General features: G+C 32.7%; 1 pseudogene; it reads left to right on the top strand.

The window, feature by feature from the left end:
* Positions 1–473, top strand: part of LOC101492861 (furostanol glycoside 26-O-beta-glucosidase-like) — an 8,991-nt pseudogene extending 8,518 nt beyond the window's left edge.
* Positions 474–16,137: the final 15,664 nt, after the last annotated feature.

Raw genomic sequence — 16,137 nt, 5'->3', positions numbered from 1 at the left:
TAAACACTCTAAAATATATATATATTTAATATATATATATATATATATATATATATATATATATATATATATATATATATATATATATATCTTTTAATTTATAAACTCTTTCTTTTAACTTTTTTATAAATGTTTGTTCTAAACAATCTAATATCAAAAGACGATCAAATTCAAATTGATGAAACAAATAATTATTAGTGTGAAAGGTAGACAAGTGTGATGTGCTTGTATAACTTCATTTCTCAAGAATATGATCATTAATTTGTTTATATGTTTATTTTGATAGTGATGGGGTAAATGTTCGTGGTTACTTTGAGTGGGCGGCATTTGATACATTTGAGTTTCAAGGGGGTTATTCAGGAACATGGGGACTTTATCATGTCGATTTTAATGACAGTCTTAAGCGTATCCCGACCAACGCTGCTAAATGGTACAAAAGATACTTGACACGAGATTTGATTACACTAAATTGAAAAAATAAAGTACATCAATAAATAGAAGAAAAGGGAAAGAAATCAGTTAAAATTTGTTTGTCTATAGTATGTTGTTTAGTCAAAGATTATGTAAATAAATTTGTTTTGAAAAGTCAATAACTTTGTATGGTTGAAAGTTGTAGTAATATCTCTAGGAACATGTTCCCACATGGTTAAGCATTACAACGAATGTGGCAAGAAACTAGTGAAACAAAGAATGGAGAAAGCGTAGTCAACAAGTACACAGGATTTCCAACAACAGAATAAGGTTCTAGAGAATTGAAATAATATGAGACATGGTAAAATAGAGCCAAGAACTCTAATAGGAAACATAAAAGGAATCAATTTTTTAAGTTCAAAAACTGGGTTTTTTTGTGTGTGGAAAAATTGCCAAAAAAAGAAAACGAATAAAAACGATGCAATGGAAGGAAAGAAAAAAATAAAATAGAATGAAGAATACCATCTCGTCAAAGTGGATGTCATGGCTCTAGTTACTATGTTGAGAAACATGATTAAGAAATAAAGAAAGAAAAAAATAATTAAAAAAAATATAGTGATTATGTAAGAATTGTAGTGATGGAGTAGATTATGAATGCAAAATAGTGTAAATTTTGTAGACATTCAAGAACTTTGGTAGTACAATGCATAATTTTCTAAGTAAAAACAACAATTTAATGCAAAAATTAATGTTATTATTTGAATGTTCTCAAACAAACTCAAGTGCGAATGCAAGAGACTGCTGGACAAGTATGAAACAACTACATAATTGCAAGAAGAAATTGTATAAATGAAGGAGTTGAAGTGCATAAAATTAAAAAAAAGGTAAAGTAAAATAACTTGAACTTAAAAATGAGAAAGCAAAAACGAAAAATAAAATAAAATCACTTAAAGAAAATGGTGTCCTTGGAAATTTTGTCAGATAATATGTAATTATTTCGTTATATTTGATTTTTGAAAACAAATAAGCAACTCCAAAAATGAAGTAATATGTTGCTCTTTGTCGCGGCCTAAAATTTCGAGTATTTCTCGAATCCAATGGAGTCGCCACCAAAATTTATTTTAAAATAGGGAAAATATTGGAAAACCCTTAAAATAGTAAAAATAAAAAAAATGTGGTCTTTGAAACCAAATTTTGAGTTCGGGAGTCGCGTAGGGAAGGTATTAGCAACCTACGACATCCGTTAAAAAACGGTTACCTATAATTAATTGTGCAAGATTAATTTTAACTTAAGTATATTTATTTTTCTTTACTATTAAATATGAATAACAATTATTACTATATTTAAAATATGATTTTTGAAATAAATATGTACTTAACAAATAAAGGACAAAAAAAGAAATTTTTATTTATGTGTTTTTTATCAGTATTAATCTCAGATTTTTTCTCCTCCAAAAAATGTCTCCTCTTTGTAAAAAAAAGATGTATTTATAGAGTTTTTTTTTTATCTGATTAGTTGCTTTTTTGGTCTGCCTTGACCTGATTTGATTTTTATTGTAATTTATTTTTGGCTTTATTTTTGGTTGTAAATTGATTGTAATTGTAATTTAAAAATTATAACTTGATTTAGCATTGTAAATTGATGAACCTACTTATTGTAAATATAATTACTTCCTTTTTTACTATATAATTACTTCCTTTTATCTGATTAGTTGCTTTCTGGTCTGCCTTGACCTGATTTGATTTTTATTGTAATTTATTTTTGTAAATTGATTGTAATTGTAATTTAAAAATTATAACTTGATTTAGCATTGTAAATTGATGAACCTACTTATTGTAAATATAATTACTTCCTTTTTTAATATATATTTCCTTTTTTAGTTTATTTTTAAATAAGTTGGACAAAATTAGGGTACTACAGCTGCCCCTATTTAATTATATTTTACTTGAAAAATATGAAAATATGAATAATAAAATGGTATTCGTTTTCATGTTATCAGGTAAAAGATAAGTAAATATAAGGACCTAAATTTTGTCCAATAACAAACACATGTGTTAAAGTGCATTTGAAATGTTAAAGTGGGAATGATGCAAATTTTTTAGGTATGCAGCAAAATCGTTTTCGGATTAATTACCGATGCGTAGATCGACAGAAATAAAAATGATCGTCTTTGGATTGGTTACCGATGCGTAGATCAACAAAAATGAAGGTGATCGTCTTCGGATTGGTCGCCGATGCGTGGATCCATAGAAATTAAAAAATGATCGTCTTCAGATTGGTTATTGATGCGTAGATCGACATAAATGAAGGCGATCGTCTTCGGATTGGTTGCCGATGCGTAGATTTATAGAAAAAATGATCGTCTTCAGATTGGTTACCGATGCGTAGATCTATAGAAATTAAAGTGATCGTCTTCGGATTGATTACCGAAGCGTGGATCTATAGAAATTAAAAATGATCGTCTTCAGATTGGTTACTGATGCGTAGATCGACATAAATGAAGGTGATCGTCTTCGGATTGGTTGCCGATGCGTAGATCTATAGAAAAAATGATCGTCTTCGGATTGGTTACCGATGCGTAGATCTATAGAAATTAAAGTGATCGTCTTCGGATTGGTTACCGATGCGTGGATCTATAGAAATTAAAAATGATCGTCTTCGGATTGGTTACCGATGCGTAGATCTATAGAAATTAAAGTGATCGTCTTCGGATTGGTTACCGATGCGTGGATCTATAGAAATTAAAAATGATCGTCTTCGGATTGGTTACTGATGCGTAGATCGAAAGAAATGAAGGTGATCGTCTTCGGATTGGTTGCCGATGCGTAGATCTATAGAAAAAATGATCGTCTTCGGATTGGTTACCGATGCGTAGATCTATAGAAATTAAAGTAATCGTCTTCGGATTGGTTACCGATGCGTGGATCTATAGAAATTAAAGTGATCGTCTTCGGATTGGTTACCGATGCGTAGATCTATAGAAAAAATGATCGTCTTCGGATTGGTTACCGATGCGTAGATCTATAGAAAAAATGATCGTCTTCGGATTGGTTACCGATGCGTAGATCTATAGAAAAAATGATCGTCTTCGGATTGGTTACCGATGCGTAGATCTATAGAAAAAATGATCGTCTTCGGATTGGTTACCGATGCGTAGATCTATAGAAAAAATGATCGTCTTCAGATTGGTTACCGATGCGTAGATCTATAGAAAAAATGATCGTCTTCGGATTGGTTACCGATGCGTAGATCTATAGAAAAAATGATCGTCTTCGGATTGGTTACCGATGCGTAGATCTATAGAAAAAATGATCGTCTTCGGATTGGTTACCGATGCGTAGATCTATAGAAAAAATGATCGTCTTCGGATTGGTTACCGATGCGTAGACCTATAGAAATTAAAGTGATCGTCTTCGGATTGGTTACCGATGCGTAGATCTATAGAAAAAATGATCGTCTTCGGATTGGTTACCGATGCGTAGATCTATAGAAAAAATGATCGTCTTCGGATTGGTTACCGATGCGTAGATCTATAGAAAAAATGATCGTCTTCAGATTGGTTACCGATGCGTAGATCTATAGAAAAAATGATCGTCTTCGGATTGGTTACCGATGCGTAGATCTATAGAAAAAATGATCGTCTTCGGATTGGTTACCGATGCGTAGATCTATAGAAAAAATGATCGTCTTCGGATTGGTTACCGATGCGTAGACCTATAGAAATTAAAGTGATCGTCTTCGGATTGGTTACCGATGCGTAGATCTATAGAAAAAATGATCGTCTTCGGATTGGTTACCGATGCGTAGATCTATAGAAAAAATGATCGTCTTCGGATTGGTTACCGATGCGTAGATCTATAGAAAAAATGATCGTCTTCGGATTGGTTACCGATGCGTAGATCTATAGAAAAAATGATCGTCTTCGGATTGGTTACCGATGCGTAGATCTATAGAAAAAATGATCGTCTTCGGATTGGTTACCGATGCGTAGATCTATAGAAAAAATGATCGTCTTCGGATTGGTTACCGATGCGTAGACCTATAGAAATTAAAGTGATCGTCTTCGGATTGGTTACCGATGCGTAGATCTATAGAAAAAATGATCGTCTTCGGATTGGTTACCGATGCGTAGATCTATAGAAAAAATGATCGTCTTCGGATTGGTTACCGATGCGTAGATCTATAGAAAAAATGATCGTCTTCGGATTGGTTACCGATGCGTAGATCTATAGAAAAAATGATCGTCTTCGGATTGGTTACCGATGCGTAGATCTATAGAAAAAATGATCGTCTTCGGATTGGTTACCGATGCGTAGATCTATAGAAAAAATGATCGTCTTCGGATTGGTTACCGATGCGTAGACCTATAGAAATTAAAGTGATCGTCTTCGGATTGGTTACCGATGCGTAGATCTATAGAAAAAATGATCGTCTTCGGATTGGTTACCGATGCGTAGATCTATAGAAAAAATGATCGTCTTCGGATTGGTTACCGATGCGTAGATCTATAGAAAAAATGATCGTCTTCGGATTGGTTACCGATGCGTAGATCTATAGAAAAAATGATCGTCTTCGGATTGGTTACCGATGCGTAGATCTATAGAAAAAATGATCGTCTTCGGATTGGTTACCGATGCGTAGATCTATAGAAAAAATGATCGTCTTCGGATTGGTTACCGATGCGTAGACCTATAGAAATTAAAGTGATCGTCTTCGGATTGGTTACCGATGCGTAGATCTATAGAAAAAATGATCGTCTTCGGATTGGTTACCGATGCGTAGATCTATAGAAAAAATGATCGTCTTCGGATTGGTTACCGATGCGTAGATCTATAGAAAAAATGATCGTCTTCGGATTGGTTACCGATGCGTAGATCTATAGAAAAAATGATCGTCTTCGGATTGGTTACCGATGCGTAGATCTATAGAAAAAATGATCGTCTTCGGATTGGTTACCGATGCGTAGATCTATAGAAAAAATGATCGTCTTCGGATTGGTTACCGATGCGTAGACCTATAGAAATTAAAGTGATCGTCTTCGGATTGGTTACCGATGCGTAGATCTATAGAAAAAATGATCGTCTTCGGATTGGTTACCGATGCGTAGATCTATAGAAAAAATGATCGTCTTCGGATTGGTTACCGATGCGTAGATCTATAGAAAAAATGATCGTCTTCGGATTGGTTACCGATGCGTAGATCTATAGAAAAAATGATCGTCTTCGGATTGGTTACCGATGCGTAGATCTATAGAAAAAATGATCGTCTTCGGATTGGTTACCGATGCGTAGATCTATAGAAAAAATGATCGTCTTCGGATTGGTTACCGATGCGTAGACCTATAGAAATTAAAGTGATCGTCTTCGGATTGGTTACCGATGCGTAGATCTATAGAAAAAATGATCGTCTTCGGATTGGTTACCGATGCGTAGATCTATAGAAAAAATGATCGTCTTCGGATTGGTTACCGATGCGTAGATCTATAGAAAAAATGATCGTCTTCGGATTGGTTACCGATGCGTAGATCTATAGAAAAAATGATCGTCTTCGGATTGGTTACCGATGCGTAGATCTATAGAAAAAATGATCGTCTTCGGATTGGTTACCGATGCGTAGATCTATAGAAAAAATGATCGTCTTCGGATTGGTTACCGATGCGTAGACCTATAGAAATTAAAGTGATCGTCTTCGGATTGGTTACCGATGCGTAGATCTATAGAAAAAATGATCGTCTTCGGATTGGTTACCGATGCGTAGATCTATAGAAAAAATGATCGTCTTCGGATTGGTTACCGATGCGTAGATCTATAGAAAAAATGATCGTCTTCGGATTGGTTACCGATGCGTAGATCTATAGAAAAAATGATCGTCTTCGGATTGGTTACCGATGCGTAGATCTATAGAAAAAATGATCGTCTTCGGATTGGTTACCGATGCGTAGATCTATAGAAAAAATGATCGTCTTCGGATTGGTTACCGATGCGTAGACCTATAGAAATTAAAGTGATCGTCTTCGGATTGGTTACCGATGCGTAGATCTATAGAAAAAATGATCGTCTTCGGATTGGTTACCGATGCGTAGATCTATAGAAAAAATGATCGTCTTCGGATTGGTTACCGATGCGTAGATCTATAGAAAAAATGATCGTCTTCGGATTGGTTACCGATGCGTAGATCTATAGAAAAAATGATCGTCTTCGGATTGGTTACCGATGCGTAGATCTATAGAAAAAATGATCGTCTTCGGATTGGTTACCGATGCGTAGATCTATAGAAAAAATGATCGTCTTCGGATTGGTTACCGATGCGTAGACCTATAGAAATTAAAGTGATCGTCTTCGGATTGGTTACCGATGCGTAGATCTATAGAAAAAATGATCGTCTTCGGATTGGTTACCGATGCGTAGATCTATAGAAAAAATGATCGTCTTCGGATTGGTTACCGATGCGTAGATCTATAGAAAAAATGATCGTCTTCGGATTGGTTACCGATGCGTAGATCTATAGAAAAAATGATCGTCTTCGGATTGGTTACCGATGCGTAGATCTATAGAAAAAATGATCGTCTTCGGATTGGTTACCGATGCGTAGATCTATAGAAAAAATGATCGTCTTCGGATTGGTTACCGATGCGTAGACCTATAGAAATTAAAGTGATCGTCTTCGGATTGGTTACCGATGCGTAGATCTATAGAAAAAATGATCGTCTTCGGATTGGTTACCGATGCGTAGATCTATAGAAAAAATGATCGTCTTCGGATTGGTTACCGATGCGTAGATCTATAGAAAAAATGATCGTCTTCGGATTGGTTACCGATGCGTAGATCTATAGAAAAAATGATCGTCTTCGGATTGGTTACCGATGCGTAGATCTATAGAAAAAATGATCGTCTTCGGATTGGTTACCGATGCGTAGATCTATAGAAAAAATGATCGTCTTCGGATTGGTTACCGATGCGTAGACCTATAGAAATTAAAGTGATCGTCTTCGGATTGGTTACCGATGCGTAGATCTATAGAAAAAATGATCGTCTTCGGATTGGTTACCGATGCGTAGATCTATAGAAAAAATGATCGTCTTCGGATTGGTTACCGATGCGTAGATCTATAGAAAAAATGATCGTCTTCGGATTGGTTACCGATGCGTAGATCTATAGAAAAAATGATCGTCTTCGGATTGGTTACCGATGCGTAGATCTATAGAAAAAATGATCGTCTTCGGATTGGTTACCGATGCGTAGATCTATAGAAAAAATGATCGTCTTCGGATTGGTTACCGATGCGTAGACCTATAGAAATTAAAGTGATCGTCTTCGGATTGGTTACCGATGCGTAGATCTATAGAAAAAATGATCGTCTTCGGATTGGTTACCGATGCGTAGATCTATAGAAAAAATGATCGTCTTCGGATTGGTTACCGATGCGTAGATCTATAGAAAAAATGATCGTCTTCGGATTGGTTACCGATGCGTAGATCTATAGAAAAAATGATCGTCTTCGGATTGGTTACCGATGCGTAGATCTATAGAAAAAATGATCGTCTTCGGATTGGTTACCGATGCGTAGATCTATAGAAAAAATGATCGTCTTCGGATTGGTTACCGATGCGTAGACCTATAGAAATTAAAGTGATCGTCTTCGGATTGGTTACCGATGCGTAGATCTATAGAAAAAATGATCGTCTTCGGATTGGTTACCGATGCGTAGATCTATAGAAAAAATGATCGTCTTCGGATTGGTTACCGATGCGTAGATCTATAGAAAAAATGATCGTCTTCGGATTGGTTACCGATGCGTAGATCTATAGAAAAAATGATCGTCTTCGGATTGGTTACCGATGCGTAGATCTATAGAAAAAATGATCGTCTTCGGATTGGTTACCGATGCGTAGATCTATAGAAAAAATGATCGTCTTCGGATTGGTTACCGATGCGTAGACCTATAGAAATTAAAGTGATCGTCTTCGGATTGGTTACCGATGCGTAGATCTATAGAAAAAATGATCGTCTTCGGATTGGTTACCGATGCGTAGATCTATAGAAAAAATGATCGTCTTCGGATTGGTTACCGATGCGTAGATCTATAGAAAAAATGATCGTCTTCGGATTGGTTACCGATGCGTAGATCTATAGAAAAAATGATCGTCTTCGGATTGGTTACCGATGCGTAGATCTATAGAAAAAATGATCGTCTTCGGATTGGTTACCGATGCGTAGATCTATAGAAAAAATGATCGTCTTCGGATTGGTTACCGATGCGTAGACCTATAGAAATTAAAGTGATCGTCTTCGGATTGGTTACCGATGCGTAGATCTATAGAAAAAATGATCGTCTTCGGATTGGTTACCGATGCGTAGATCTATAGAAAAAATGATCGTCTTCGGATTGGTTACCGATGCGTAGATCTATAGAAAAAATGATCGTCTTCGGATTGGTTACCGATGCGTAGATCTATAGAAAAAATGATCGTCTTCGGATTGGTTACCGATGCGTAGATCTATAGAAAAAATGATCGTCTTCGGATTGGTTACCGATGCGTAGATCTATAGAAAAAATGATCGTCTTCGGATTGGTTACCGATGCGTAGACCTATAGAAATTAAAGTGATCGTCTTCGGATTGGTTACCGATGCGTAGATCTATAGAAAAAATGATCGTCTTCGGATTGGTTACCGATGCGTAGATCTATAGAAAAAATGATCGTCTTCGGATAAAAAAAAGTTAAGAATTATGCACAATTAATTTATTAGGCCTGACTCTCTAAAATATCCCAAGTGGAGTCGCCAGCTGTCGCGGCCTAAAATTTCGAGTACTTCTCGAATCCAATGGAGTCGCCACCAAAATTTATTTTAAAATAGGGAAAATATTGGGAAACCCTTAAAATAGTAAAAATAAAAAAAATGTGGTCTTTGAAACCAAATTTTGAGTTCGGGAGTCGATTATGCGTAGGGAAGGTATTAGCACCCTACGACATCGTTAAAAAACGGTTACCTATAATTAATTGTGCAAGATTAATTTTAACTTAAGTATATTTATTTTTCTTTACTATTAAATATGAATAACAATTATTACTATATTTAAAATATGATTTTTGAAATAAATATGTACTTAACAAATAAAGGACAAAAAAAGAAATTTTTATTTATGTGTTTTTTATCAGTATTAATCTCAGATTTTTCCTCCTCCAAAAAATGTCTCCTCTTTGTAAAAAAAAGATGTATTTATAGAGTTTTTTTTTTTTTTTTATCTGATTAGTTGCTTTTTTGGTCTGCCTTGACCTGATTTGATTTTTATTGTAATTTATTTTTGGCTTTATTTTTGGTTGTAAATTGATTGTAATTTAAAAATTATAACTTGATTTAGCATTGTAAATTGATGAACCTACTTATTGTAAATATAATTACTTCCTTTTTTACTATATAATTACTTCCTTTTATCTGATTAGTTGCTTTCTGGTCTGCCTTGACCTGATTTGATTTTTATTGTAATTTATTTTTGTAAATTGATTGTAATTGTAATTTAAAAATTATAACTTGATTTAGCATTGTAAATTGATTAACCTACTTATTGTAAATATAATTACTTCCTTTTTTAATATATATTTCCTTTTTTAGTTTATTTTTAAATAAGTTGGACAAAATTAGGGTACTACACTCTTTATTTAAAAAAATTAGCCTAATGGAATGGATAGTCGTGTCGACATGACCTACATCACCAATTTTGAAATGTGGTGTTTGACGCTACATAGCTATGTTCAGTTCTTATCTTGAACTCATGATTTGAGTTACACCTCTTCTACTATCGATTTGAATTATTCTGTTGAAGGATGATACTTCTTCAAAAAATCGCTAAGTCCACATGTCTTGATTTTTGGCTCTTATGTTTATTGACTTATTGATTTTCTTGATCTTTGATAAAAACAAATTTGTCCCACAACACTTGAAATAACCTTTTTCTTTTCTATTTTTTCCTCACTTACCATGGATGTACAATTGAACAATCTCATTAAGACAATTGCCATTTGATCTTATATTTTTATTGATGTTTTCAATGACCTTAATTATCATAATAATGACAATCGCCTTCTTCAATTCAAATAATGTCTTGAAATACTTATGAAGATATATAACCATTGAAACAAAAGTCGCTTGAGATGTGCAAAAACGTTGTTGCAACCGTTCATATAATCATTTGATGTTACACATTTTAATGTGTAGGTTTCTAGTATATATACTACAACAAATCTACACATTAAAATGTGTAACATCGAACTGCTATTTGAACAAAAAGAAGTATCCTCTAAATCGACCATACCTTTGATGCAATATATATCTTGTACTTTAATTCAATTTATGTGTGGCTTTGATTCATTGTCTTAGTCTTGGAGGAAAAGTTATTACTTCATCAAAGGTATTATTTGTAAAAAAAATAGAACAATAACCTTCCCTGACAGATTTATGATGGAACACTAAATTATAGGATTAATCCACTGTTTCAAATTTCATCAAGGTCTTGAGTTTAATTTATTTAATGTTAATTTCAAATTGATGATTCTATTTCATTTCTCGATTATATTATTTTCTAATTACTTAATTCGAATGTCAATAAATGATGATAATTTGGTTTGACGTAATTTGGTTTCTAAATTAATTAATTATTATTTTTCGACGTTTTATCGTTAACTATAATATATCGACTACTGTGATGTTTAATTCAGTCAATGAAACCAAATTCACATAGGGTTGATTTATACTTGCTTGATTAATTTTGTAGTGAAACAGGAATAGAATCCCAATTATAAATTGATTCTGTTGATAGAGTTTGTGATAGGTTTGAAATTCGTGAACTAGTGGATTAATCGTCTCAACATATGTAATTGTAACTCGTTTCTCAAATTGTTACGAACCTAAAATTCAAAACCCCCTCTTTATTTTTTTTATTAATTCTAAATTTGGTTAATAGTCAGAAGTCTTTGCGAGATGACTCAAGTTGTTGCTATAAGCTACATTTTTATTACTTGAATTTGACCCTTATGTGACAACGGATCACTTTATATCCTGAACACTTAAAGTAACAAGTTAAGGGAAAATAATTATGTTGATTTGTTATAATTAAAACATCAAAAATTGGTATTTGTATCTAAATCCGAAAAGGTTCTTACACCTTTTGTGGATTTGCACCTATATTGATAACAAACGGGGGATGAAAATAATCTCAGAAAATCAAGGTTGTCCTCGTCAGTGGCAGAGCTTGACCGAAAACTTTGGGGTGGCCGACATAAAAATATAATATATAAATTAAATATATAAATAATATTATATAACAAAAATTTAAGTTGTAATAAACACAAAGTGAAGTATCAACTAATTTAATTACATGACTTAAGAATTCCTTAAAGTAATGATCTACGCTCTTTAATTGACTTGAAATCATCAATAATAGACTCAGAACTGATACTTGCAGCAATTTCCCTTTCAATATAAACCGTCATGTTACTTCCAAAAAGTCAACTTCCATCTTGTTTCTTAACTTTGATTTAATAATTTTCATTGCTGAAAAAGATCTTGTGGTAGTAGAAACCGAAAGAGTCATGATAAGACGAAGTAGTCTATCAATCAAGTAGAAATTTTGCGTCTTTTCAGTTGCAACCAAACATGAGCACAATTCTTGGATAGTTGATAAATTATTCAAATTTAAATCTTGATGAGCATCAACCAAGAAATGTTGGAGTTGAAATTTCAATTTAATTTTCTCTTGCATGTTGAAATCCACAAGGTAATATTTTTCAACTAGAGTGCAAATTTTTTCAATGTTAAAAGCTTTATAATTATCCTTAGGAGTCAAAGCACAACTTAGAGTTAACAAATCCATTGACTGCTCACTAAATCTGTTATTCAACTCTTGTAATTGTTGATCAATGGCAGTAAAAAAACTCAAGCACTTCATATAGACATAAAATCAAACACCTTATGTGCGACAAAAAACTCAAACACTTCATATAGACATAAAATCAAACACCTTATGTGCGACAAAAAAACTCAAACACTTCATATAGACATAAAATCAAACACCTTATGTGCAACAAAAAAACTCAAACACTTTACATTGACATAAAATCAAACACCTTATGTGCAACACAAAAACTCAAAAAAATCAGCACTAACATCTAATTGAAACTCCAAATCAAAATTTGAAACTCCAAATCAAAGATTCAAACTAAACACTAACAATGTAAGCTTTAAATTTCATGCTAACATAAATCAAACCTAACAAAAATCAGCAATAACAAAATAGAAATTCGAACCTTTTGAGAGTTGCAGCGAACAAAGCAGTCAGGCAGAGGCGATTGTCGTGAATCCAATTATGGAAGAGGGAGAGAGGAAGGCTGCTGTAACTTGTAAGCAAGAGGGAGAGAATCAGAGAAGAGAACAGAGAAGGAGAGAGGCTGGATGGAAGAGAGAAGAAGAAAGAGAAAACTGAATTAGGTTTAAGCATTCTCGTAATTCTTTGATTTTAATATGGGCATTTTAGTCATTTTGCATATATTTTTTTTTCCTTGGGGTGGCCGCGGCCCCCCCTGTCCTTGAGAAGCTCCGCCCCTGGTCCTCGTACAGTTTAACAACACATGGTTAGTTAAAAGCCAATTTGTCGACATCTAATTCTGTCCTCTTTTCTTTGTTTTAATTTTTGAAAAAAATTTAATAATAAGCATAAAAGAAATTTTGGACTACAAAAAAACATTAAAAAAAAAATCAATTATTAGGATTCTAATTTAAATTATTGTTTCTTAAAAAGGGTAAAAAATCATACCTTAAGTGATTATAGTAGGTTTTTGAAAATGTTAAAAATTACCTTAATGAGCATTAATGGAAATTATTGTCTTCTACATAATTTCTAACTATAAATAGGAGGCAGAAAAGTAGAGAAGATGGATTGGAAACGGGAGCTAATAAAAAGCTTCTCCAATATGGTACACACTTTTTTCTTTTTCTCCTCGTCTATTTTTTTGACATTGTTGTTGTTATAGAGAATTCTTTTTACTATACTATGCACGTATGATATAAACCATTTTTTTTTGTTTCACGACCAAATTTTGAAATAAATTAGTAAGAATCAAATCAATTGTTATACGATCATCTACTTCTTTATCAAATTTATGATCTCTCCTCTTTATTTTGTTTTCTTTGTTGCATGATAGATCTTAAACTCTTTGTTATTACCGCCGTCGGTCCACCCCATATATGCGCCGCCAATTCATGAATATGCTTACGTCTTTGTGATCGTGCAATACTTCTTTCACCCATTAGTTCTTTTCAGCTTCTTTTTTTTATTTTTACACAAAAAAAGGGATTTCATGCTTTTGGTTCTTGACTTTTTATCTTTACAGTTTGTAAAATTTAAAAAGTAGTAAAAGTATTTCCTAAAAATAAAACGATACACAAATCAATATACAACATATCACTCCTATTATTATTATTATTATTATTATTATTATTATTATTATTATTATTATTATTATTATTATTATTATTATTATTATTATTATCATCATTGTTAATAATAAAATCGATCAACACATAAATATTTTCAACCTAAGAACTACATTTGTTTTGATTTTCCTATTGCACCTAGAGATACGTAGGAGCAACGCCTCCCCCTTGTCAAACCAAATTAATAAAAAAAAAATTCTTCTCTTATTAATGTAGATAATTTATTTTCCTTTTTTATTCTTTTTAGGGTAAAAATAAATAAATAAATAAATAGTTTGTATACAATTAATTATAGGATAACCGTTTAACGGACGGGATGTAATATTTTCCCTACTCATAATCGACTCTCGAATCTAAACATTTGGTTTAAAAATCATTATTTTAGTTTTTATCCAATTTTTCCTTTAATAAAAATAAAAATGATGGCGGCCCCTTTTTCACGGACAAATTGAAAGCAACAGTTGGCGACTTCGCTGGGGAAGTTGGAGAGTCAAGTCGAACCTTATTAATTGTATATAGTTATTTATTTATTTTTTATTTATATTACCCCTCTTGTTTTTATTTGTGTTAATATGACCTATGTGGAGAAGAAAAAAAGCCTACCTTATCTATATCTCATATTCATCATAATGCATTGCATAATCATGCATGTTTCATCTTTTTAATTTTCATTTTACAACATCTTGTTTTTCTTTAAAAAAAAGTCATTGCATAATCATTGCATTCATTTTTTTACGTTTTCATAACATTTTCCTTCAAGAAAAAAAAAGAGCAAAAAAAAGTATCATGACACCCTTACTGGACATGCGCCTGAGCTAAAATCATGGATGAATTGGAATATACAAAGATGATCTAAACCAACTGAAAGACCCTATGGCTAAAAGATTGGAAATCTTACAAATCCTTGATACTTGAAATCATGGGAATCTCTCATTGAAAAAGTCTATCGCAAAGAACTCATGTGTTACTCCTTGATTTCATAAGTCCAACAATTTTCACCTTTTAATCTACTTTTTGGTTAAGCTCTATCTCATGTCACTTGTACACAAGATTTGAACCTAATACTAATGAGATTCATCTTCATCATCCACCCCCTACTTCTAAGCCATGACCATACTTTATAGGCTTTTCGCCACAAGTAAATATCTAGAAGTTTGGTTTTCTATGTTGAACTTTCATCACTACCCCTTATACTTTGATGTCATGGAAAAATTCATTAATCTAAATAATGACAAGTCTTGTATGAACTATTGAAGAAAAATATCGATTAAACATAGTTTAGAAGACATTGACTATGTTCGCCTATATATCCAAGGGGCAAGGTCAACAATGGAAATATTATCAAGTTTTCCCATGATCATTAATGCTATTTAATTTGATTCTAAAACATTGATTATATTGATGTGCCTAAAGTTTTACAATACTTTATTGTAGAATGGACACACTATTGTTCCTCAATATTGTGAATATCAATAAATGCATTTTGTATTATTTCCTTTTCCTTCTCACCCATCATATATTTCACGATTTCTTACTAAACATTTTTTGTCTTTCTCTTCTTTAAACCATATACCAAACATATTTGGAAGTAGTTCATTCATAAATATGTTTGCTAAGATCTCATACATAATTTCAATCATGCTATAAATTCCACTGAATGTGAGAACTGTATAGATAAACCCCACTATTTGAATGGACCTCGATAGGTTAGGCATGAAATTAACGTCACGTTAATCCCCTCGAAGAGTAGTTTTATCTTAATCATTATCTAAATGTCTTTTGAATATACCAATCAAGTGGGGTAATTAAAAGTTTGTACCATGGGTATTCTAGCCGCCTACGAATCGAAGATGAAATTGTTGAAATTATATGAGACTTCAATGTAATCCTCAATCAACTAAATCAAGAATGGAAACACAGGAATAATGATGACTCTTCACATGATATGCATATTTGTTATTTATTTTCGTCTTATTTATCTTTTATTCATTAGCTAATTTGAAGAATTATACGATATATTTTGTTGTTTTTAGTTCTTTGATTTAATAAATTGTTCATGTTCTTATTTCCTTGATTAAGTAGAGATTTTTGTAGTTTTACGTTGTTACTTTGTTTTAATGTAGTGCTGAATTTTGGTGCAGAAATCAATATGACCTATGTGGAGTATGTCAGCCATATCAAGATTTGTAGAAGTCCAATTGGAGTCAAACCAAGTGCAAATGAAATATACGATCCA

This window comes from Cicer arietinum, chromosome 3 (genome assembly GCF_000331145.2).
Source record: "Cicer arietinum cultivar CDC Frontier isolate Library 1 chromosome 3, Cicar.CDCFrontier_v2.0, whole genome shotgun sequence".
NCBI classification, from domain to species: Eukaryota; Viridiplantae; Streptophyta; class Magnoliopsida; order Fabales; family Fabaceae; genus Cicer; species Cicer arietinum.
Note: the sequence above shows the minus strand (reverse complement) of the source record. Positions and strands in the feature narration are given on the sequence as shown.